General features: G+C 43.0%; 1 protein-coding gene and 1 long non-coding RNA gene across 2 annotated transcripts in view; one reads left to right on the top strand and one right to left on the bottom strand.

Annotated features, from left to right (window-relative positions):
• CHN2 (chimerin 2) overlaps positions 1–24,608 on the top strand; it is a 290,379-nt gene that overhangs the window by 51,534 nt on the left and 214,237 nt on the right. The gene's annotated exons all lie outside the window — the stretch shown is intronic.
• LOC132014995 (uncharacterized) lies at positions 3,940–5,783 on the bottom strand. Its single transcript, XR_009403514.1, has 3 exons — positions 5,514–5,783; positions 5,269–5,418; positions 3,940–4,349 (listed from the first exon to the last, which is right to left on the bottom strand). It is a non-coding gene; the product is annotated as an uncharacterized LOC132014995 (long non-coding RNA).

Here is a 24,608-nt window from a genome sequence, read left to right as displayed (position 1 = left end):
CTTTTGTCTTTCCTCTGTCCGATTGTAAGTTCCTCAAGTGTAGGGAGTATATTTTACTTATCCATGTGTATTTTGAAGCTTTCAGGAAATCAGCTTATCTTTAATAGCTGCTCTAATGTAAAAGGTAGTTCTGCAACTGAACAATTAATTAAAGACACAGATATTACATTCACACGTGGTATTCTGTATCTACATGAAAAGAAGGGACAGTGTCACAGGAATGGTGGTGGCATTTTCACCTCAATTTAGACATGTGAATTTAGAGTGCTTGAGTGGCTCAGTTGGTTAAGCATCTCCCTTGGGCTCAGGTCATGATCCTAGCGTCCTGGGATCCAGTCCTACGTCCAGTCCCTGCTCAGCAGGAAGTCGGCCTCTCCCTCTGTCTTTCTTCCATCTGGCATTCTCTCTCCCTCTCTCACAAAAACAAACAAACAAACAAATAATCTTAAAAAAAAAAAAAGAATGTGAATTTAAACAAGTAGGACTTGTAGTTTTTAAAGCATGTAAAGCATTTAAAGAATTCTTTTCTTCCATTGTTTTGCATACTGAAGAGAATATGAGGCTTCTCAACATTATGTTAAGACTTCAGGGATGTAAACTTATATAACATGGGCTTATGATCTGTTTGTCTGCAGTCATTTTTTCTGTTATATCTGCTTTTGTTCACTGGCAGAAACACCAATTAGCTCAGGTTTCTGTTAAGAGGCGTCGTTTTATGGTGTTCTCTGAGATGAAAGGAAGATAGGAGGAGTCAGCTGTTTATAGCTTTTATAGCAACACCCTTATTGATACATTCCCATTTCTAATATCCTTTCATCTGTATTTCAAAAATGAAATTATATATCCATTACCAAAATTAGATAGGAGATTTATTGGATTAGAGGTTTTTTTTTTTTCCTAATCCTTAAATGAGCAAAAGGTACTTCTTTGATAATTCTATAAGAGCGTTAAAATTCCTTTTTATTTTAAAATGTTACAGATAGGAGATTAACCTAGTTAGCTTCATAGACAGAAGGAGCACATGTCTCGGGGAACCAGGCAGATCCAACAGAGGTTTCTGCTTCAGGAATGTATAGAAGATATGGGACTTGCATGAATTATAGCGTGACTTATTAAAGAGTATAAAAGTACTTTACAAATAATTAAATGTTTTAGATGAGGGACTAAATTCCCATTAAACCTTGACATTTCCTGCCATGAAGTTTCCTCCTTCCCCTTTTCTGCATGCCTGAAACTTCTTACAGTTTACTAATATTTCCATTATGTATTAATTATTATAGACAAGGATGATAAAATTGAATGAACATTAAATAAAAGACTCCACTTCTTCTTTATGTATCTACTGTGCAGGCTATGTTGCAAGGGGTTGTGATTTAAAATACCTACCTCTGATAAGACCACTTTTTAGGGTTGTTATAGGAATAAGTAGTATTTTTTTATTTAAATTCATTTAATTAAGATACAGTGTATTGGTTTCAGAGGTAGAGTTTAGTGATTCATCAGTTGTGTATAACATCCAGTGGTCGTTACATCACATGCCTTCCCTAATGCCCATCATCCAGTTACCCCATCCCCCTCACTCAACTCTTCTCCAGCAACCTTCAGTTTGTTTCCTATAGTCAAGAGTCTCTTATGGTTCGTCTCCCTCTCTGATTTTGTCTTATTTTATTTTCACCTCCCTTCCACTAGGCAGTATTTTTAAGATAACTTTGTATAACATATATACAGACTATAAGAGAATAAATTAAAACAATCCACACATATTAGTAATGTTTGAATAAACAGAGATTTCACTCTTTCCCCACGTACTCTTTTAAGATTCAAACATAGGGAAATATATCAGTATGTGTAAACTGTGAAAGTTTATTTTCAACTATGAAAGTGAAGCCAATTTTAGACGCAGTAGGGTTTGCATCATGGAAGTAGAACTTAATTATATTTAATTCAAGACAATGTAAGACTTGGTGCATGACACTTATCTTAAAGATCTAAGCAATTAAAATCAGGTGACAGTGGTTTGTTTTGGTAGCTTTGTCAAGGTGTTTTAAATTTTATATCTCAAGAATTCTCTGTGCTATATGTACAGGTTTAGACACAAATTCATTATCCTTAACTCCCGAACAGCTGAAGAAAAACCCTGATTAAAGGCTCTGCCACTCTAGTGGGTTAAATAGCACCCCAACCCACCTCCTCAAATTCATGTCTATCTGCAACCTCAGACGGCGACCTTATTTAGAAATAAGGTCTTTGCAGATGTGTTTAGCAAGGCAGGGTCATACTGGATTAAGTAGTTCCTAAATCCAGTGTTGCTGATGTTCTTATAAGAGGGTAGAAGATAATCAATAAGGTTGTGTGAAGACGGAGGCAGAGATTAGAGCAGTACTACCACAAGCCAAGGAGCACCAAGCTGGAAGAGGCAAGGCAAGTTTCCTCCCCAGAGCCATCAGAGGGAACATAGACGTCCCACCACCTTGATTTCAGACTTCTAGTCTCCAGAACCATGCAAGAATGAAGTTCTCTTGTGCTAAGCCAGCCAATTTGTATGGCTTTGTTAGGGCAGCCCAAGGAGATTACTGTAGCCACGTATCAGGGATATACTGAAATACACACTATCTTCTATCCTAGAGTGGGTACAATGCAACCTACCACACCGGATTATAGGAGGATTACTTGAGATTGTCTGTGTAAGAGTATTCAGTATGACGCTTTTTGTCTTAAATTCCATTCTTAAGCCCCAAAGTGCTATCTCTTGTACAGGATGGAACTGCAGTTTAGGGGGAGGAAACACTAATTTCTACGGGGCCATCCAAAAATGTAAGTGACATCTTTGGGCAGTTGGTTTTCCATCATGGAAAAAGATTTAAGCAGAGTCTTTGGCATCCCGAGTGTTAAGGATGTGTGTTAGTTAGAGAATGCATTTCAGTCCAAGTAACAGAAAACCAACCACAGTGGCTTAACAAATAGCGATGAACCAACAAAATTCTCGCACAGTAAAATGTCCTGAATTAACCTCCTCAGTTTGGATCAAAGCACTAGGGTGCCACCAAGGACCCAGGCTCCTCTTTCTGCCCCTGCTGTCTTTATGTATCCTTCATCTTTGGTGCTTGAAGTGAGCTGCCTTACCTTTAGCCACACATGCTCATCCCAACAGGATAAAGAAGGTTGGATCCAGAAGGGACAGCTCACATGAAGCAAGTGAAAATTTTCTAGAATCCTCAGTGCCTTCAAATTAATTCTCACTGTCCAGAACTGGAGTCACATGACATCTCCGAAATGTGAAGATATCCAGGAAATTAAGTTTTTAGCTCAGTTCAATGCTACTTTGAACAAAATAGGTCTTCTATTTGTAAGGAAGGCATCATGGATTTAGGTTAGCTACCTAGCAGAGTAAGCCATAAAAGAGATTCTGGAATAGGTAGAAGATGGAAATAGATGAGCTCTTTCAACTATAAAAATTCAAAGATGCGGCTAGTGAATTTTTCCCCACCCTAAAGGCATTTGCAGTATATATACCAGATACATAATTCTGTCCTCCGGAAGCCTTAGTTCCTTCGTCTGTAAAATAGGGAAGATAATATCCACTTCACGCTTTCTTGGGGAGGGTTATAGGAGTTTAATATTTAGGGTGTTAATTGTAGTGTCTGGCCGTAGTAGATGCTAAATAAATGTAGCTACTCTTTTCACACTAGATGGTAAGCTCCTGGAAGTCTCCATGAAGGCAAGAATTGTGTGGTTCCATGGTGGCTCAGTGCCTAACACAAGTCATCCTTTAGCAGATCTTTGTTAAATGAATGAACCAGGCCATGAGCGCTAATGCAAATAGAAGGCATACTCGAGATTAGTGAGATTTGTCATTTCTCAAGTAGGGTTTTGGCGCATGTATTTGAAGCATCTTCTGTAAGTATGAGGTGGGGACAGTCCTCAGTAAGGGAAAAAAATGAAAGGATAAGGGCAAGAAGTTGTTTTGATTGTTGTTAATAGTTACAGGTAACAGAAGCTACTGTACCAGATTTAAGCAGAGAACGGTTTATTACAAGATATTATGAATGCAAGAGAACCAAGACTGTTCTGGCAGTTACTCCCTTGCTAATGTTGCTCATACTCAGCTTTGCTGTTACTAGGTAGTGGACATGAGAATCTGCCATAGCAGCCCCCAGGCAATCACACACACGGGGTCCATAATAGCAGCCAATTTCCCTGTACAGCCACTGCTCCACATTTTCTCCTTCCGAATCTCCTGTGAATATGTCTGCTTGTCAGAGTCCACATCACGCATAGACCTGGAGCTGCAAGGGATCCTGGGAAATGTAGTTTGTAGCCTCTCAGCCGCTGTAGTCGAGACAAGTTTGCTAAAAAGAGATTGGACAGGGTGCGTAGCTAGCTAATGCACAATATCTGACCCAGAACTTCTAATCAGCCGTGTGTAGTTGTCCCAGCAACACAGCCTGCAGGTCACAGAGGGAAGAGGCAACGTGCAGGAAGCATTGGAAGACCAGAGGAACACGGCAAAGCATTTAGGCCCACATACCTCCAGAACCTGCAGAACAGACATCCATGACAATAGGTTGCTAACTGGGGAACACAGAGAGTCAGGAGATGAGGAGAGGTGAAAGTAGTTGTCCATGTGCATGCATGGGTGGATTGTGTGCAGAGAGGGATGTGCTGTCCATTTCCCTTTGCAAGCATACTGTCCTGGCTGCCTACCAGCACACGGAGCTTTGGGTCCAGGCAGAGCCAGCAAGCTCATCGCACTGCCCAACTGACCCCATCCATGACCCCAGATGACAAAGTAAGTATGATAAGGGAGGGACTCAGGTGTCCATCGTACAGTGTGGCTCCTGTGGCCCTGGCCTGTATGACCTTCCAGCTAGTCCTAAAATGTGGGCTATGGGAAGGAATGATCAGAAGGCTAGGAGAAGAATGTTTTGTCAGTAACACCAGGTCATGAGACTGGAAGGAATAATCTCAATGATTAAAAAAAGAGAACATAGAAACATGATTGGAGATGTGCTTTTCCCTCTTCTCTTTTCATCTTTTTTTTTTTTTTTTCAATTTCAGTCATGTTTTATAGACTTGTGTGACATAGGCAGCGGGACAGCTGAGCAATTAGCTGGAATTAATCTTGTAGACAGCCAATGTGACAAGCTGGACGATTCAGGTTCACAAAGGATCTTTCATAGGAAAGACAAAACAAAACAACCCAAACCCAAACCAACAAAAAACCCAGTCATGATTTATCCCTCATCCACCCCCACCCCTTTTACTTACTCTTTATTGTAGGGCTTGTGGAGGATTTGACTGATGTCCTGACAGCATTTGTTTCTTTGCAAGCTGCATACATCTCAGCCCTTCGCTCGGGTGTACCTTCCGTAAGCACAGGATCCAGAAATGCAGCGTGCTGTATGCAAACATCATTTTCTAGAAGCAGAGCCCGTGTAATGCCATTAAATGCAATTGGAAGTTAGCAAGCATCTTACTGGAACTCTCTTCCAAACGTATCTAATCCAATTTACCTTTCCTTTGGTATTTAAGTCCCTGGCAGCTTGAGTGGACATTTCTCAGAGCAGTTTGGCTTGAATAGTCGCCCTGTTTTATCTTTCTTTCCTCTTCTCTGTGCACTTCCTGTTCCTATCTCAGCATGCTGTTACAGTGAACATTAGCTGTTGGGTTACACTTAGTTCCAGACATAGAACTTCGATGCCATATAAAAAACGTTCACTTGACTTCGGCATCATGGTGTGTCAGGTATGTTAGCTGGGTGAGTGAATGAGAGACGGTCTGTCCTCAAGCTCCGGGCGACTCATCTCTTTTCGGAACCGCAGAATCTTGTGATCATGTGAGAACACTTTATCTCTAATAAACCTGGAATTTCATGACTCATCTGTGCATGATTTTAGTGTTTCTTTTTCAGTTGAAAATGTTCTCTTTTAAGAAGGAAAAGTTTGCACACAAACATTTGCAAAGAGGGGAAAAAACCATTTCCTATTCTTTCAGCTTAAATACAATTACAATATTTTAACTCTCACCTTGCGGTTTTAAATTTATGTCGAGCAACATGGCCCTAGGCGATTTAATTATCTGCTTCTGATCTCATCACAAAGTAGTGGAAGCCTGAGGGGAAAGACTTTTCATTCCTCAGTATCTTCTGCTAGGAAGCTGGTGCTCTTGGATGATTTGTTCAAGGAATTATTTTAAAGTGCATTTACTGTAACTGCATCAAACTGGTCTAGTAAGGATGTTCTTTGATGATCTTTTGAGACCTCGACACATGAGCTGCAGGGTAAGAGAACTCAGATAGTCCAGGAGCCAGTCTTCCAGCCTGTGAGGAGAAGCTGACATCCCCTGGACCCAAATCTACCTGTAGGACCCTCCATTAACCAAAGACCCTTTCATGGTAATGACTTCTGGTGGCACATCCTTTTGGTCACTGGGGAAACAAAGCTAAAGGACTAGATGGAGGTACTTGCTCAGGCTCAAAGCCATGTAGGTATAGGCAGAGGTTTACCTTAATGACATTCTGAATAGAAGCAGAGAGTGTCCTTCAGAGCCTTTGGCAATGGCTGGAATTGCCAACTGGCCTTGCCATTAAAAACCTATACTGGGGGCACTTGGTGGCTCCGTTGGTTAAATGTCTGATGCTTGGTTTCGCTCAGGTCATGATCTCATGGGTCATGAGATGGAGCCCCACGTCAGGCTCCGCACTCATTGGGGAGTCTGCTTGGGGATTCTCTCCCTCTGCCTCCCTCCCCCCTAAAAATGAATAAATAAATTTTTAAAAATCCCAAAAAACCTGCACTGCTTTCCCAGTCTGACGCTCAGACTCCCATGCTTTGTTTATTCACTTGTGGTCTTTGCACCAGACCTGAGCACCGTGAATGAGTGACCACCTGACCTCACTAAGGTCATTTGCTGGAAATCTCTGTGTGGTCCATCCCAGCCCTTGTTCCCATTGGGTTTGGTTACATCATGATGTCCTTTTATAGGTATCGGTAAGTCGCCACTTCCTCAGCCGGTTGTCATCTCAGATACAGCGCGTATAAAGCTGACCTCGTGCAATGTGTCACAATTGAGCTCGATAGTCTGCACACCTTTCACATCAGCAGCAGCAGCAGCCCTGCTCTCCTTGTCACGCACGCTCCACTGTTCGGACTGTTCCCTGTCCTTCACCCTCCCTTCCTCTTGTTTTCCTTTCCATTCTTCCACTAGCCCTGCACCTAGATCGTAGCAATCATCTCCTCGACCCTGGAGTGTTAGAACGGAAAGGGCCCTTTTGCAGCCAATCCAGTTGCTTCAGCTGACAAATGAGGCAGGCTAAGAATCTTTGCTCCAAACCAGTCAGACCTACTGTCCTTCCTCCAGCTTCCGCGTTCCTGCTACCCTGCCGGGTGATGTCCTGGTCGTCTCCCACCTGCCTCTCTCCTTCCAGCCATTCTGTGTGTATCCAGTTTTCATGTTTATTTGGCTGAAATATTTCTTTCATCATCTCTCTCTTGTCCACAGATTTTTAGTGGTCCCTACTGCTGGGACAACTCATTACTTTATCATCTGAACTGGGATGCTTGAGAGTAATAGACGTGCTAAGACAATAGACACCTACCAGAACAGTCCTGGATAAACCAGGATGTAGATTCACACTTCATATAGCCTAGATCAGAGATCCTAAATCAGAAGGACCAAACTTTGCCCATTGGAATTGAAGGTTTTCCACATTCGGGTCCTGGTTACACGTCTAAGCTCTGTCCTCCGTCATCTACGTGGTGTCTTGCCACAGCCAGCTTGTTCATCCTTCTCGCCACACTCGATGTATCTTTCTGCTTGGGAACCTAAAGGTTTTCCTCTGCTTCCCTGGCATCTCTGCTTTCTTCAAGGGCCCCCTCAAATCCCTTTTCTTCCATAAAATCTTCTAAGTCAGTTGTGTCTCCCGAGAATGTCTAGCTCCTCCACAGTCGTGCACTTGTTATCTCTACTACTAATTTGATCCTTATAAGGGATGAAATGAGGTGTTTTGATTTTTTTTGCCTTCGTGGTGAGGATAGTCTCTGATCAGCCTCTCTATAAATTTAATGTCTGCTTCCAAAGAGAGAGGTCCACAAAATAAAACAGAAGGAAAACATAAACATTCAAAATGGAAATCAGAATTTATTTATTTTAAAGGTTTTAGTTATTTTTTTGACAGAAGAGAAAGGGAACACAAGCAGGGGAAATGGGAGGAGGGGGAAGCAGGCTTCCCACTGAGCAGGGAGCTCGATGCAGAGCTCGATCCCAGGACCCTGGGATCATGACCTGAGCCAAAGGCACATGCTTAATGACTGAGCCACCCAGGCACCCCAGAAATCAGAATTTTATTTCACTCACGAGTATAGGAGACTGTGCACCCTCTGCTGAGGGGACCCCAGCATCATCTAGCAGAAGTACCGAGCAAACCCACCTCCGTCTGTGGGGCCCTATGACAACACGGGTGTCGGCTTATTGCCTGGGTTTTATTGGAACCCCAGAAGGCTCGAAACACCCCAGTGTCCAGCAGTGGGGAACCAGTTGAATAGACTGTGGTATAGCACACAGTGAGGCATCATGTAGCTGTAAAAAGAGAGAGAGAAGGAAGATGTCTGTATATGAGTATGGAGAGGTCTTTTTAAAAAATATTTTATTTATTTATTTATTTGAGAGAGAGACGGAGAGAATGAATGGTGGGTAGGGACAAGGAAACTTCCTGCTGAGCAGGGAGCCTGATGCAGGGCCCAATGAAGTCTTGATGCTAGGCTCAATCCCAAGACGCTGAAATCATGACCTGCACTGAAGTCAGACACTTAACCGACTGAGTCACCCAGGAGCGCCTGAATAGGGAGAAATCTGTTAAGATATGCACAAGTGGGGAAGAACAAGGATATTGTGTGCTGCTGCCCAAGTACCTTTAAGTACTTTATTTAATGAAATTATTTCTTTTATAATGTATAAAGTATAATTAATTTTGCTTTCCCTCACTGGCAGTCTTTTCATGCTTGACTTGGTGGAACTGAGTAACCATCCAGGAAGGGATACCAGAACTATGCTTTAGAAAATTCTTTCTGCCACGAGTGAGGGCACTTTGAAGTGAGGAGGGGAAGCCTGGGGAAGGCATGGCCATGGGGTGGAATCAGCATCTAAGCGCCCATGGTGCAGCCCTGGATTCTGCTCTGTCAACCAGGTTTCCTTATAAGAAGCTTATCCACTTGCTGGCTCCATATCTCAAGGCTCCCCTCTGATTGCTTCTGACCTTCAAGAGTTTAGACTTTTGTTTCAGATGAACATTTTATTCAGCAGTGTGATTTTTCAGCCTGGTAATTTTGGACACCAGACTTGTTTTATTTGGTGATGTATGTGGTGGTTTCTCCCAATAGCAGAGTCGGGGAAAAGAGATCCTTTGTCCCACTCATTGCGTTTCTTTCCATGAAATGTAATTTACAGATTTTTAAGAATGCCATTTAGAAATAATCTCCCGTTAATTGTATTCTATTGTTTTCTAACAACTTTGACACTTATGGGGAAAAAAAGTTTAAGACATGATTTTTTTTAAAGCAGACATCAGGGATGACCTGTTGTAAGAGGACATTATTATTATTACTATTATTCTGTAGGAAGTAACAATTCCTCACTCCCAAACACCCCATCCAGTCAGTTATCAGTCATAATAGATTAATAGATGTTCTTGATAAAGTATGTTCAGGAACACTCCAGTCAGCTGTCTTTTTACATATTTTTTCTATGTTTCATGATATGATCTTATATTATTCTTCTGACAACTAATGAAAGAAACTGAAGCTCAGAGAGGCTTAGTAACTTGGTCAGGGTCACACAGCCTATTTAATGACAGGCCTGGGTTTGAACTCAGGAACTTCACATTATAGAGCTGGTATTTTCACTGTATACACTGCCTCCCCAACTTGGCCAAGCTCTATCACTTCTGCCTTTGCTAGTGCCTTTCTCATCCTTTCCAAACCTACTGAAAACAGTTACGAGTATCCTCATTATCTCTCCCCTGAAGTAACATGATTTCCTCTCAACAGGCCTCTATCTTCAGATTTGCCCTCTTATAACCTGAAAATCCTCCCTGAGCGCCATCTCCCTAAAGACCACAAGAATTATTTTTCCATTTCATACACATGTTCCAGGGTATCTACCCAATATATGGTGGATGAGTCCTTGCAAAGTCTTGTTGTAACTAGAATTAAAGCTCACTTACTTACTTAAAACAACAAACATTTTTAGGGCAGGACATATTAGCTTGAAATTACCTAAAAGAAGTACCAGCATTGGATGCTCCAGAGGTCATCTAATGGAATGATTTTAAAAGGAAGTAAATTTACATAGCTTTAGTGTAAATTCCATGGGCTCTGCCCTCAAAGAATGGCACATTAGATAGGATTGTACACAAGACTTTTAAGATTATTTTGGAAAGCAACAAAGTGGTGATCACTTATTTTGTAGTGCTCATGAATACACATCTATGGGCAATAAAATAAAAAACTGGTCTCATGTTATATAAATGCACCATTGACGCTGGATAAAATGTCCAGTGACAGCCTCATACACACATTCCAAAGTGCTTTATCTCAAACTGGGTAAAAGGATGTGAAGATGGTGGGTTTCAGAATCTGTTAGGTGACCAAAGAGTAACTCTAACAATGACTAAGATACGTTGACGAAGATATGTATCAAGAATTTAATAAAATTGTGTCAAAACATCGGAAGGAAAAAGAGCTATATTTCTAAGTATCTTCTACAATGTGTGATTGTGAATATGCACATGTAAATTAATTATAATTGGAAAATTAACTATTTCAATTTTAACCTTGAAAGTTCATGTGTTTAAACTGACAAAAAATGTTTTTCCTTATTTCCTCATTAAGAAAGCAGAGAGTTGCTTTATCTTTTGGGTCACCTGATTTTTACACATCAGCACTGTACTCCTAGAAAATCAGCTACAGACCCTGCTCTCAGGACACTAACAGTCCAGGAGAGAAACATAGCCACTACTATTGCCACAAAACCTCCTTAAATTTAGTGGCATAAAACAGCAATCATTTTATTAGGTTCATGGACACAGTGGATTAGGAATTCCAGAAAGGGACAGAGAGGACAACTTTGTGTTGCTCCATGATGTTTGGGCCCTCAGCAAGGAAGACTTGAAGGCTTAGCTGGACTCATTCAAGAGTCTCTTTACTCACTGGCACTGGGCTTCCTCACAGCATGGCAGCCTTTAGGTAGTCAGACTTCTTACAGGGTAGTTCAGGGCTGCAAGCACAAAATTGCCATTGAACAAGGTAGAAGCTCCATCGTCTTTTTCTGACCTGGTCTTTTTCTGATGATGACTACTCATTGTTATTCCTGTCAGTCTTTTGATTACATGCAAGTCAGAGATCTGCTCAGATTCAGGAGAGGAGGCCTAGATCCCACCTCTCGTGGTGAAGAGCATCAGTACCACACTGTAGGAGATCACGTGGGATGGGATATACTGGTGTAGGCTATTTTTGGAAAACATAGTCCAACCCTTTGGCAGGCCCACTTCTAATAGTTAGAGAAGATGGACAACATAGCGGAAGTTTCATGGGGTTAAAGCACCGTCCTGTATGGATGAGGCTTGGGCAAGGGAGAAATGGTGGGATGGGGACATTTGGGAAAGCAATGACAGCACTCAGATGTAGGATTACTGAGATCCAGGCAACTGGATGAAGATGTGGGTTAGGGAAGAGATGGCTAGATATTGTGGAGTCTGGAAGTCAGGCAAAACCAGGGAACAGAAGCAGAAAGGTGTATGTGGGAAGGAGGCAGGTGAGATCTGGGGAAGGAAACTGTTCACACTAACACTAATCATGTGTAAACCACACTGTACCCTCATTTCCACCCTCAGCCTTCTGGCCCTGCACCCACCACTGTCCTGAGACTCCTCCCACATACATACCTCCTTGTAGTTTCCTCCTAACGGCTACTTCCTTTGCCCTTTCTGCCCTCCTCACCTCTCTACATCTATGGTATCCCCCTCCAGTCTTCCAGCAGAACGTGCTTGACTGTTCCACAGGTCCTGCTGTTTACTCTCAACCATCTCCAACACCATTGTTTGGCCCATGCATAGCATCTGACTCTGTATTACCCTTTTCTCTCAAAATTCTCTCAGGTCTTGACTTCATTTGGCTCTCTTTCCACCTTTCCGCCCACATCTTCTCAGTTTCCTGGGTTGGTTCCTTTTTATTTCTTTCAGCTGGCTCATTATTTATTGGTGTTCCCCAAATAAGGTTTCTTCCTTGGCTATTGTCCCTGCTTCTTCTGCTCTCAGCATGTGAAGGTGAGCTTCAGGTGGACCATGGGCCCCTGCAATAGGCAATGAGTTTTGCAAGCTTATTCAAGTAGACATGTATTTCAAGGATATGATCCATAACTTCATCACATTCTCAAAGTGGTCTCTGAGTTCAGAAAACCCAGAAGGCTGAGACCCACCGCTTTCTGCATATTTATTCCATGGCCTCAAATTGATATTCAGTCCATATCACTCCCTTAAACTTTAGGAATCCTTGGCTGCACTGGAGACTTTTCAGGGAAGCTTAAAGAAATGTTGGCAATCAATTGAATCAGAATCCTGGGTATGGGGTCCAGTGGGGTAATATTTCAAAGGAAATGTTAATCCTGTTTTGTGTCAGTCACAAAGATAACCCTCATGGTTAATATTTTAAACTATTTTCTCTTTACTAAGCTAAAACAAGTTATACCATCTTAAAGAGAACTGAATTATATCAAGATTAGGCTGTCAATTTAGGTGATAAAGGTCTGGATTTTTTTTTTTAATCAGTCCTATAGAGAATAGTTTGAAGATAATTGTTTTCTGTGGACCGACTTCATTCAGCAGACTAACCCTTTTTTACTTTGCATAATTGTTTCTTTTATTTTCATCTATTAAGGTGAAACTTCCTTACTAAAAAGAAAGTAGATTTTAATGGGTGAAGTTTTTAGTTTTGCAAAATGAAGAGAGTTTTGGAGATGGATGTCGGTGATGGTTGCCTGAAAGTGTGAGTGTGGTTAAAACAGTGCATCTCATGATATGAATATTTGACCACAATTTAAAAAAATACTTTAAAAATTTTGAAAGTGGACAAGAGAGTTGACTGTTAACAGAAAAAAAAAAAAAGCCACTGGATTTAGATGGAATAAGTCATGGCCCTTTTAAAAGAAGTTTTGTTGTTTCTCAGCAAAAATTCAATCCATTGAGAAATGATATGAAATCTATTTCTCTCAGTCACAGTGAAACCATGAGGGTGGAAAGTACCTGTTATAGAGAATTCCACACATAGGCAAAAAGAAGAAACCCTATCTCTGCCTAATTCAGTTCATAGTAACCAGACCATAACTACCCCCAACTCACTCCCATGTGTATTTCCTAGAAAAAAAAAAAAAAGAAGAAGAAGAAAAAGAGAAAGAAAGAAAGAAAGCTCACGTATCTGGTAATCTATAATGTAAGAACCAGCATAATTCCTAAATATGTATACTTCCAGTTGGGGAGTTGGGGTGGGTGTATTTTAAAAAGCAATTGAGAAATTACCCAGAGGACTTTCTTTATGGTTTCTTTATGGTATTCTTTATGGTTTGTGTGGTATAGTGGTATAGTATGGTATAGTGGTTGAGCTCACAGAATCTGCAGCCAGAATGCCTCGGTTTTAATTCAGACTCCACTATCAGTCATCAGCATGATCGTTGGCAAGTCAGTTAACCTGCCGGTACCTCAGTTTCCTCACCTGTCATGTTGGTACTTACCTCACAGAATTAAATGAGATAGTACATGTGAAGCACTTAGGACAGAACATATCATGACTGTCCTTTGAGAACCTCAACGCCCACCCCACGCCCCAGCATTTTATACCCCACCCTTCTCTCCTGAGGTGTCATGGCTATTTTGCCAGCACAGTCGACAATGCAACTCTTATTTCTTCAACTTCACCTGACTCCATAGAACACTCATCCATTTACCGAGCTTCACGTTTTCCGAAGGCTCTGAGTTGCCTCCTGACTGGGTAGTCCTCCTGCTTCCTCTGGGCACTCTTGTCTCCCACCTGCGTTCCTTACCCACCTTCCTCCGGATGCTGCACTCTTTGAGCACTTGATTTCCTTTCAGCCATACATCATAGAACGTGTTAGTGTTCATCTTGTTCAATGAGTTTTTGAGTCTTAGGGTTTCTGACTGAAGTTGGTTGTTCCTCTTTTCATCCACTGACGGTTTCAGACAGTTTATAAAGGATGGCCTCTATGTCAATAGAACATGAAAGGATTTGCAGAATAACATTACTCTTAACAAAAATGTGTGTCAGAACCTAATTGAGATTCCATCTTGACAAGAGAGAATGAAAATAAAAGAAGTCATGAAGTGAATGGGACACAAGGTGAGAGTAAGCACAATGCTTAAGAAACGCCCCCCCCCACACACACACACTACCACCATTTTCATCCCGGAAAGAGGAGGCCACAGGCGCATTTATAATCTGATGCCAAAGAAGACAGTACAACTTTCATTTGTTCTTCTAGACGAAACTGACCAAACTCACCAACCAAACAGATAAACCTCCTGAAACCTTGGTCTGTTCTGAGTATGACTTCGGCCTCCGTAAGGATCCTGGCTGGGGAGCTAGACAGGCTGTTAATTAACTGACAAGAGCTTCGTAAACTGCTTAAGAGATGTGGGTGGGCAACAGGGACTCCGAGAGCAAAGACAAGATGATTAAATAAAAATCCTCTCTGATTAGGATAGATCTACCTGCCTTGTCACTCCTGAATCTAAAGGATGTTAGTGCAGATGGCAGGAGTCTTCTCGAGAGACATGGGCTGAGGGGAGTCCCTCAGGGCCGAGGAGAGCAGTAGCCCAGCTCCTCTCTCTAGCATGCAGGGAGGAGTATCTTACAGCCCTGTGTAGTGAGCAAGAACTGGGAAATAAAGAATGTTGATGCCAACTAGACTGAGTACAAAGGACAGCCCTTGGCATGGCAGGTGAGTAAAACCAGAAGGCAAAGTCTCGAGTTTTGAGGCAACTCATAAAGTCTGATTTAGATGGTAAAAGCTTCACTGCCACTTGAGTGAAGATTCACCTCAAAAATACTCAATTCATATATTCTGTCTACCATTGGCTCTGTGACATATTGCCCAAATGACTGCCAGATGTGTGTGTCTTCTACAAAGCAAATTGCTGATACCCTCACAGCGTGAGGTCTCCAAGCTGAGTTTCCTAGGAAACTGGGCCATCAGGAGGGCATTCTCACTGAGCACTCGCCAGAGGGGGAGACTCCATAAATAGTTCCTTTTTCCCAAAGTTGTTCTTTCCCACCTCCTCTCTGTCCTACCACCCCTCACATCAAAAATGTCTAAACAATGGATGATCTAATAAGATACTAAATGGGCGATAGTATTACCTATGAATACAAAGAATGTCTCTGCTGAATCTCAGTTTGGCCATCTTGCCTGTCAGATGAATGAACAAGATAAGAGTTGTAGAATTAGGCGTTTTCCAGAAAAATCTGTGACCGGTGATCCCAGTCATTATTCCACTGTGTGGAAGATGATGTGAGAAGAGTCATGTGAGATCTAGGGTTTAGAGACTGTTTGTATGTCTTGTGATCCAAGGTGTAGATGCATTACTTAGTGAGGTCCCTGCCATGACAGGCATTGCCCCATTTCACAGTCCAGGGAGTTGAGGTTTAGCAACTGAGGTCTATAATTTATCCAGGGTCACCTAGCCAGGAAGAGTGGAGCAGAATTTCAAGCCCCGGTTCACTCCCAAGTGTTCCCATCTTCAGTGTGAATGACAGGCTTGTTCTGAGTGTCGCCTTCCTGTCCCCTTCCTCCCATCCCTTCCTATCCAGACTACTGACCACACAGCCAACAACAGGAACCAGAACCCCCTCCAGAAGCCTCTGCCTCTCTGAGCAGTGACATCCCTCACACCCAGCCCGGGCCCCGACAATCACTTTTTGCAAAATGGTAACCATAAATTAGAAAGACTGAGGGTGTCAGCCAAATGGAGAACACAGTTCCCTTTCAGGGCCTTGAGCCCTGTGGCTCCTGTTCTGGTCGCTTCTGCTTAATGACTGTTAAACCTTATACCAAAACCACCTTCAGAGCTTTCTGGCCCTTTGTCCGGTCCTGGTTTATCAAGTGGGATAATATCACCTGTCCTGCTTACTTCACAGGCTTGTTCTGGGGAATTAGAAAAGTTAATATAAATGCTTTTCAAAATAGCAGATTGACTACATTGGCCCTTCTCTCTTTTTAAGATGAGAAGCTAGAGTCATTTTCTATTTGAAGTTCTGCCCATCTCTGAAAGGAAGGACGCCAGATGGGTCAAATTCCTCCCTTCGCTTGACACTTTCCTACCTGGCTCAAGCACCACCTGCCTATCGGCTCCAGGAACATTTAGAACTTTGCACCATTTGGCATTTCTCACCGAGTGCCTGCTGACCTCCCCTGCACTTCTCCATGGCAGGCATATCATTGGGATATACTTCTCTGTATCGCCACAAGACAGCACAGTACCTTCTGCGTATTAGGCACCAAATACACATTTCTCAAGGGTTTCTTAAAGGATGCAAAAAGCAAGCTACTTCTCTCCAGGGAGGACCTTGAGGGGTGTGGATCGTAGTGCCCAGAACCAGGCACTGGTACCCGTTTGAATTTTCTCTAGTTTCCCGTAACTTGGGAGGTGAATGTGTCCCTGTTCTGGGAATCTGGTATTTGTCGCATATATGAACAGTTTATGTTGATCAGGCCACAGAGTCTTCCCCATACCATAGGATAAGGAGAGGCTCCAGAACATTCCATCTACATGTGCCAGCGTCACCCAGCCTGTGTTTTGGCTGATCTGTAATTTGGATGACTCTCCTTGAAGCAAGACAGCCAAATCAGCTTCCTGCTGATAACAGTAATCAGATTTTATAGCAAAGTCCCCAGTTAGGCAGGGCAAACAGAGAGGCAGCCCAAGCTATTGATCTGTATTGTGAGAGGTTCTTTTCCATTGAAATGGCTGAATATTTTGTGCTAAAACCTTCCTCTTCCCTGTACCCTGCATGTTTCTCCTATGCATGATATGGGACAGAAGTCATTTTAATTATCTTCTTTATTTTATTTGCTGAGTTAAAACCCTGGAATTAAGGTTTGGGGAAACAAATCATCCATATTTAATGTATGCGATTGGCTCAAAAGTGTCATTTATTTTAGATAACACGGGAGGAAGTATAAATTATTTGATAGTGTAGCAGCATTTTCAGTGGTGTTTTTTATGTCTTTTGTATTTCATGCCATTTGAAAAATAGTCTTCCTGGGTATCCGCATTGGCTATAGAGTATTTTTTTTTAATAAAAATTACTAACTATGCCAGGCATTTTGAACTTCTCTTAATCTTTGCATTTGGAAGAGAATATTCTCTAGGTAGTTTTGAAGGTAATAATAGCAGTGAGAATGCATGGATACATCTGTATGGATTCCCAAGGAAGGTTTCTCCAGATGTGGAATGCCATGGGGAGGCAATCTGCTTTGCATAATTGACAGCTGCCAGCCTGTGATCCTCTGTGCTAAATTGGGGCTGTGGCCACAGAAGGCAGCAGAGCAGCTGGGCTGCTGGGAGTCAAGTCCCTGCACTCGCATGACTTTTCTCCTATAACCATGCGCACGGTCCCTGCCCCTAATACGGAGTGCACTGCTCCCAGAAGGGAAATGGTAGCTCCGACCTGGTAGGTGGGAGGAAACATATTGATTCACTCAACTGGGCCGCAGTTGGATAATCGGGGGTTAGCTTTTTACTGCATCGACTTTGACATTTTAACCTGAAATTCTTTAGACGCCAGTTTTCAGATGAGGCAGGATCAGAAATTAGAAAGACTGAGGGTATCAGCCATATGAAGAACACAGTTCCCTTTCAGCGCCCTGAGCCCTGTGGCTCCTGTTTCTGTCCCTTCCACTTAATGACTGTTAAACCTTACACCAAAACCACCTTCAGAGCTTTCTGGCCCTCTGTCCTGTCCTGGTTTATCAAGTGGGATAATATTACCCGTCCTGCCTACTTTACAGGCTTGTCTTGGGGAATCAGAAAAGTTAATATAAATGCTTTGTCCACTGTCATGCCAATTTCAGCAGAGTGCACAGATGGATTAATAAACAATGTCTGGTATGGATGGCCTCTGTCTTTCTGATTCTCTTCTTCTTTTGAATTATGGCCTCTGTCCTAAGTACTTCCTGATAAAAACAATAGCTATCGTTTGTGGAGCGCTTTGCAGTGGGAGGCACTGAGGCCCATGCTTCATGGGCATTATTTTTATTTAATCCTCCCGATTGCCTTGCTGGTTGGCCCGCACCACTTCAGTTCTCATAAGCACTGGGCTCCGAATCCATGACGTTCTTCTAGAGAAGCCCGCCCCACTTGCCCACTTGCCTCGAAGCTGCTTGCGAAATGAAGGAGCTACAGTCTTCATTTCCGATTTTGACAGTTTTCAAGTGGCTTAAAATGTGATCAATTGCTGAATCATTTTTTAATGTTTGAGTGCACCGTAGGCTAATAAGTAGAGACTGTACTTGTGTCTGTGGAGCAGAGAGCGCGTGAGGGAGAGACTCTGGAAAGAGAGAAGGAGAGAGTAGGGGAGAGAGGAAGAAAGAATGTGTGACTGACAGAAAAAGATGTCGTTTTGCATATGTGAGAGAAATAGTGATTTTCTAATATTTTAGGTACAGATAATCCTTGAAAGCATGTAATTCATTAGTTAATGGGCTTTTGATGTTCATAGTGCGGAAGAGTTGGGAATACATGATCCTGATAATCTTCATAAGCGATTAGAAGATGCTTACAGTAAGACACTTCCCAGCACCTCAAAACCTTGCTGAACAGAAGTGATTGCAGTCGAGGTGAGCTGGAGGAGGTGAGAGGCAGGGGAACGAGAAGGGAGCGAGACGGGTAATGGCTTCAGACATGCTTCACCAGCAAGGCTCCTTGTGTCGCTTTCCTCCTCCCCATGAATTGAGTGCATTAAATACGGCTGTGGCAGGTCCCTGTCTGTCTCTGACAGCAAGTGCCCAAGTTCAAGCCACTGGCGATCAGGTATGTCTGGTGAAAGCCCCCTGGTTGTGCGCTCCCAGCCATGCTGGACAGACAGGTGATCTTCAGGCAGCCCATTTTAATGCCGACCCTTGTGATTCCAGAGCCTTCTGTAGAGATGAAGCACCCTGACATTCATGAATGTTCCGAGTTCCTTTCCACCTCCCGGATGCCCTCCGGGCTGGGTGTCCTGCTGGCTGGGTGCCTTTAAAGGGCCTCTTAGGTGAATCCTGCCTGGGAACCTGAGCACAACCAGGTCAGACATGGGAGTTCCAAGTTTGGTAGGAAATCAGGTGCTTTCTGTCCAGGGCAACCATTGAATTTGAGGTAAAGAAACAACATTTGTAAAGAAACAACAAAGACTGGCTTCTCTGGCAGAATCATTTCTTGTATTTCAGATGTTGATTACCAGTCTTGTGCCTTATTTAGGGCTTTTTTTTCTCCACTCTCTGGCTGCTTTGCCTTCTCATGTTGCACACTTTTCATTCCCTCTAGAAAGCAGGGCAGGTAAGAGACAGGAGCTGAAACTCAAATCTGATCATTGTGCTGCTAATAAGCAGCTCTGCTAACGATTTTTTTCTGCTCCTGGAGTGCAGGGAGGGAGCATTTCTTATTAATCTTTGCACTTCTTCCCACAGCACTTTACCCAGGTGTCTAAGAGGAGCGCAGTGATTGCTTACAGGTGGATTAGATTGTGGCAAATATTTTGTTGCAGTTTGCAGGACAGAGATGGAGACAGTCCTCCAGCTTCATCTGTGAGGGGAGTCCTGAGGTCCCTGGAACCTCCAGAGAAAATGGCTCTGCCTGCAGGTTCGCTCTGTCACAGTGTTTTTCACACCTGGAAGGGGACACTGGATCTGGGTGGTTCTGCCTGCCCACCCAGTGATGGGCTGGCATTTTGTGTTCCCCATCACAGACCTGGGGCTCCCTCTGGGGCCCGGGCTCAGGCTCATCTCTGATCTCTTGGGTCCATGTGGTCAACCTATAGGGTGTCTCTGTCACAAGACTTACGAGTCATCACTTTCTGTCTAGCCCCTGTCAGAGCGTTTGTTGATTTCATGGGCCAGACACAAATGTCAGTTTTCACATGCATCTGGGCACTGCCTGACTGAGAACAGAGAGGCCAAGGAAGGCTACTCTCTCTGCCTTGCCAAGGAGAATGAACAACTGTGAACCTCCAGGACCCATGTCATAGGCCGAAGAAAGGCAATTCAATCGTAAGAATTTGGGGTAAGGCAGGTAATAAGGCTACAAAGGAGAGAACCTGCACCCAAAACCAAGAAGGTGGTGAGTCTGAAGCAGACAGAGGCTTGGCTAGGGAAGCCAGGCAGGCTTCTGCCAAAGAGAAAAATAGTGAGGTTCTTCCTAAGTCAGTGGTTCTCACACTTTTTAGGTTCAAGAGCTTGTTATTCTTTTAAAAGTGATTGGTGGCCCCAAATACCTTATGTGGGTCACATTAATTAATATTTACCATATTAGAAATTAAAACTTTGAAATTGAAAAAATAAACTTCAGTTTATTTCAAGCCATCTGCCAATTGTATGTTAACATAATTTTTTTTTTATTAAAAAATTATGTTTCCAAAGAACAATTAGTGAGAATAGTGTCATTGTTTTACTTTGCTGCAAATCTCTTTAGCATCTGGCCTCATGAGAGACCATCGGATTCTCTTTTCAGCCTATGCATTTGATCTGTTGCCGTATCCTGTGTTCTGTATCTTCTGGGAAACTCTACTGTACACTTGAGAAAGAATGAGATTGAACAAGTCAAACAGTGTCGAAGTGGCTTTAGGAAAATTGTTTTGACCTCTCAGACATCAGGATGCTCTTAGGGACTCTCAGGGTTCCCTAGACCATCCTTTGAGAACTGTTGCCTAGGTGTAAACTCCCAGAAACTTGCCTCTTTCTGTGCCTAACATGGGGCCATCTTTTACAATGACATCTCTGCATTAGCAGAAAGTGGGTAATGGTGAGCCAAGCGGATAATTCTTTTTAAATCTTTTGCCCTTTGAACAGGGCCTGTGAACATTCCACAAAGCATCACAGAGGCAAGTGAGAATAAGATTGACATTGAATGTCCTGTTGGGCAGTCTGGACAAGTTCTTGCTCATTGACTGGCAAACAAGATAATCCAGAGCATGAGACAGTCTCCTCTCTGTGCTTTTCAAAATGTGAATCTCAAATTGTATGAGCTTCACTTAGCCTGGGCAGCACTTATGTTTTTCCTCTCTCTGATCACGGAAAGCTTTATAAGAGAGGAACAGCTGCTCCACGGCCTCTCCAAGCTGTGTGTTTCCAAGACCCCAGGGCAGCTGAAATCTGCTTTCCAAGTGACCAATAACTGGGCAGTTTACCGACTCATCTGGTACTTCCTGGGCAGCACAGAATTGTCTCTCTCTCTCTCTTTTTAAAAGATTTTATTTATTTGAGAGAGAACGAGTGAGAGAGAGCATGAGAGAGGAGAAGGTCAGAGGGAGAAGCAGACTCCCCAAGGAGCTGGGAGCCCGATGCGGGACTCAATCCTGGAAGTCCGGGATCATGACCTGAGCCCAAGGCTGTTGCTCAACCAACTGAGCCACCCAGGCGCCCAGAATCGTCTCTCTTAATCTCAACTCCCTCTTTCCTGCACTAATCAAGATAGCGACAGAGCTGTGACTCTAGTAAGATGAGCGTGAATGGAAACTGATGATTTACAGGGACTGTGCTCTGGCTTCGCTCAGGCCTAGCCTCTCCCTGCCTTGGGAGGGTTGTGGATCACAGCGGTCTGCAGCCAACATGCAGAGCGCAGACGGGCTGCCGAAAGATGAAACAAATCACATTTTTATGTTGTTCTAAAGCAGGAACATCATATTTAATGTGGCTGAGAAAAGGTTCAGTGGTGTTCTCTGTCCCTTGAGAAGACTACAGTAGTCCTCCCCTTATCCGTGGTTTTGCTTCCGGAGGTTTCAGGAAGCTCTGGTACACTGCGGGCTAGAAGCGATGCTCCTCCTTCTGATGTATATTGTCAGCAGGTCAGTGGGAACCTAACTCCGTGTCCCAGAACCTACGTCTTTCCCCTCCCTTCGTCTCATCACATGGGCATGTCAGCCTCTCACAGCATCACAAGAAGGGTGAGTACAGCACAATACGGCAGTTTGAGAGCAAGAGAGAGACCACAATCCCTCAAGTTTATTACAGTACATTGTTACAGTGGTATACTGTTGAGATTAGCTATTGTTATCATGATCAAATGTGGTCATAGGTCTGTATTGGAAAAACCTAGGTCTATATGGGTCTGTAATGGATCTATGGGAAAAACATAGGTCTGTATGGGAAAAACCTCCTCTCCTTACACATTCTGTGGCCTCAGGCATCCACGGAAGGGTCTTAGAACGCATCCCCGGTGGATAAGGAGAGACTACTGCACACCCATCTGTGCTCAGGCTTCTCCGAAAATGGCAGGGAGATGGTCTCTGTAGATGCAGCTACAATCACAGAATTTTTTAGTGAGAAGGAGAGTTAGAAACTCCCCCTGTGTGGAGAAAGAGTGTATGTGTATGTGTGTATGTGTGTATGAGGGAGTCAGATGCAGGATAGGAGCAGTGCCCCTATAGCAGAGACCCATGGATATTATTGTTCTTGGCCGTCCATCAAACCTATCTGTGCAACTCAGGCACCACACTAAGGAAGTGGAATTATCCATTTCCCATTTTCTCCATGAGCCCTGACCCTTAGGTGGTTTCTTACCCTCTCTGGGTATCATAGGGTTTTGAAAATTGAAAGACAACATATATAGAAGTTCCTTAAAGCACTGGATAATACACAGGAAGCCCAAGACAAATGTTAGTTACCATGTCTCCTTCTCTCCTTCTTCTTCTTCCTATGATGATGATGATGATGATTACTTGACATCTCTGAAACTCAGTGTTCTCATCTGCAAAGTAGATCTTCCAGGTTAGTGTAGGGATGAGTTATAGAATATAAGGCCAAGTCTTGGAAAAATGTCAAGTGACATTAAAAGTAATGTATTTTGGGGGAAGTTGACAGAACAAGTCAATTTTTGTTATCTGGATGTTTCTCCATGTGTAAGATACCAGTCCTTGAGCAGTAACACGTGATTTTCTGCAGTGTTTTGAAAATGAGCTAATTTTGATTAAGTGACTATATAATGCCAAGCAGAGGAGATACAGCAATATAATCTCAACCAGTAATAACAGTTAATATTTGTGGAGTGTTTGTCCTATGCCAGGACTGAGCTAAGTGTTTTACATATAATAGGTTGTCTTACTTCTTACCAAGGCTTCTTGAAGGAGGTGTTGTTGTTATTCCCAGTTTGCAAGTGAGTAAAGCAAAGTTGATGGTTTATCCAGGGCCCCTTGGGTCACATGTAGCCTGCCAGGATTGAACCTAGGCAGATTGGTTCCTGAGTCAGTGTAGCTCCCCTTTACCAGTGTAGTAGCAGAACTGGAGGTCCAGAAGGAGGGGGACAGGGATTGCATCCTGAGATGGTCTCAGTGGGCTGCAAAGTTGTGCTCTGCAAGTGAAAGAATTAGTAGATCTTTCATCCTCCTTAGATAAGGTAAAAGGTAAGATGCTTTACCTATCATCTGTATTTACAAAGAGAAGGTGTCTGTTTCTTAGGGATATAAACTGTTGCCCAAACATAACCCAGGGATTCAGCCAAGAATAGATTCTTGAGATGGGGGAGATCAGAGGCAAGACTCGAAGAGCTCTGAGGAGACATTGAGATCTATTGGGGCAAAAAAAAAAAAAAAAAAAAAAAAAAAAAAAAAAGGCATATGCGTCTAATCCGGGGCTGAGCCCCAGGCGGGAGGTAGAACTTTCGCAAGTAAAGAGATGCAATTTTATTCAAGTTAACTGGAGGCTCTCCTCAGGGACATGGATATCATTTCCCTGTCTCAGTCCAACACTGCAGAGACATAGCTAGCTCCTTCTGGAGAGGCTGTATAACCTAGGAATCTAGAGTGGGACCTTTAGAGTTAGACCTGGGTTTAAATCTCGGTTCTGCCATTTAAAAGGCCTGTGGCTGTGCAAGTACTTCATTCTCTAAGTCTTCACAGAATGGCTGTAAAGATTAAATAAAATTTACGTATAAGTAAATCCCTTAGCACATTACAAGCACCCAGTACATGAAAGCCATTAGCCTCCATGTTCCACATATAACGAGACCTTCCCACTGGCTAGTTCCTGGATTTTCCAGTAGTGTTGAGGGACTGTCCCTTAACCATGGCTCAACCCCCACCTATTTTAGGTCATCCTATGTGATGCCCATTTTAGGTACAGAGACCCATGGGTAGGGGACTGATATGGTTCTAAGCCTCCTCTCCTTACACATGAATTAAGTTCAGGACAGTCTTGGCCAGTCTTTTCTGGAACTGGCCACTTGGCTTGATCCTGTTCTAGCTCAAGTCTTTTTTTTTTTAAAGATTTTATTTATTTATTTGACAGAGAGAAATTACAAGTACACTGAGAGGCAGGCAGAGAGAGAAGGAAGCAGGCTCCCTGCTGAGCAGAGAGCC

The sequence above is a fragment of the Mustela nigripes genome, chromosome 4, assembly GCF_022355385.1.
Source record: "Mustela nigripes isolate SB6536 chromosome 4, MUSNIG.SB6536, whole genome shotgun sequence".
In the NCBI taxonomy this organism is placed as follows: Eukaryota; Metazoa; Chordata; class Mammalia; order Carnivora; family Mustelidae; genus Mustela; species Mustela nigripes.
The sequence above is the reverse complement of the archived record's forward strand: the minus strand, read 5'-3'. Positions and strand labels throughout refer to the sequence as shown.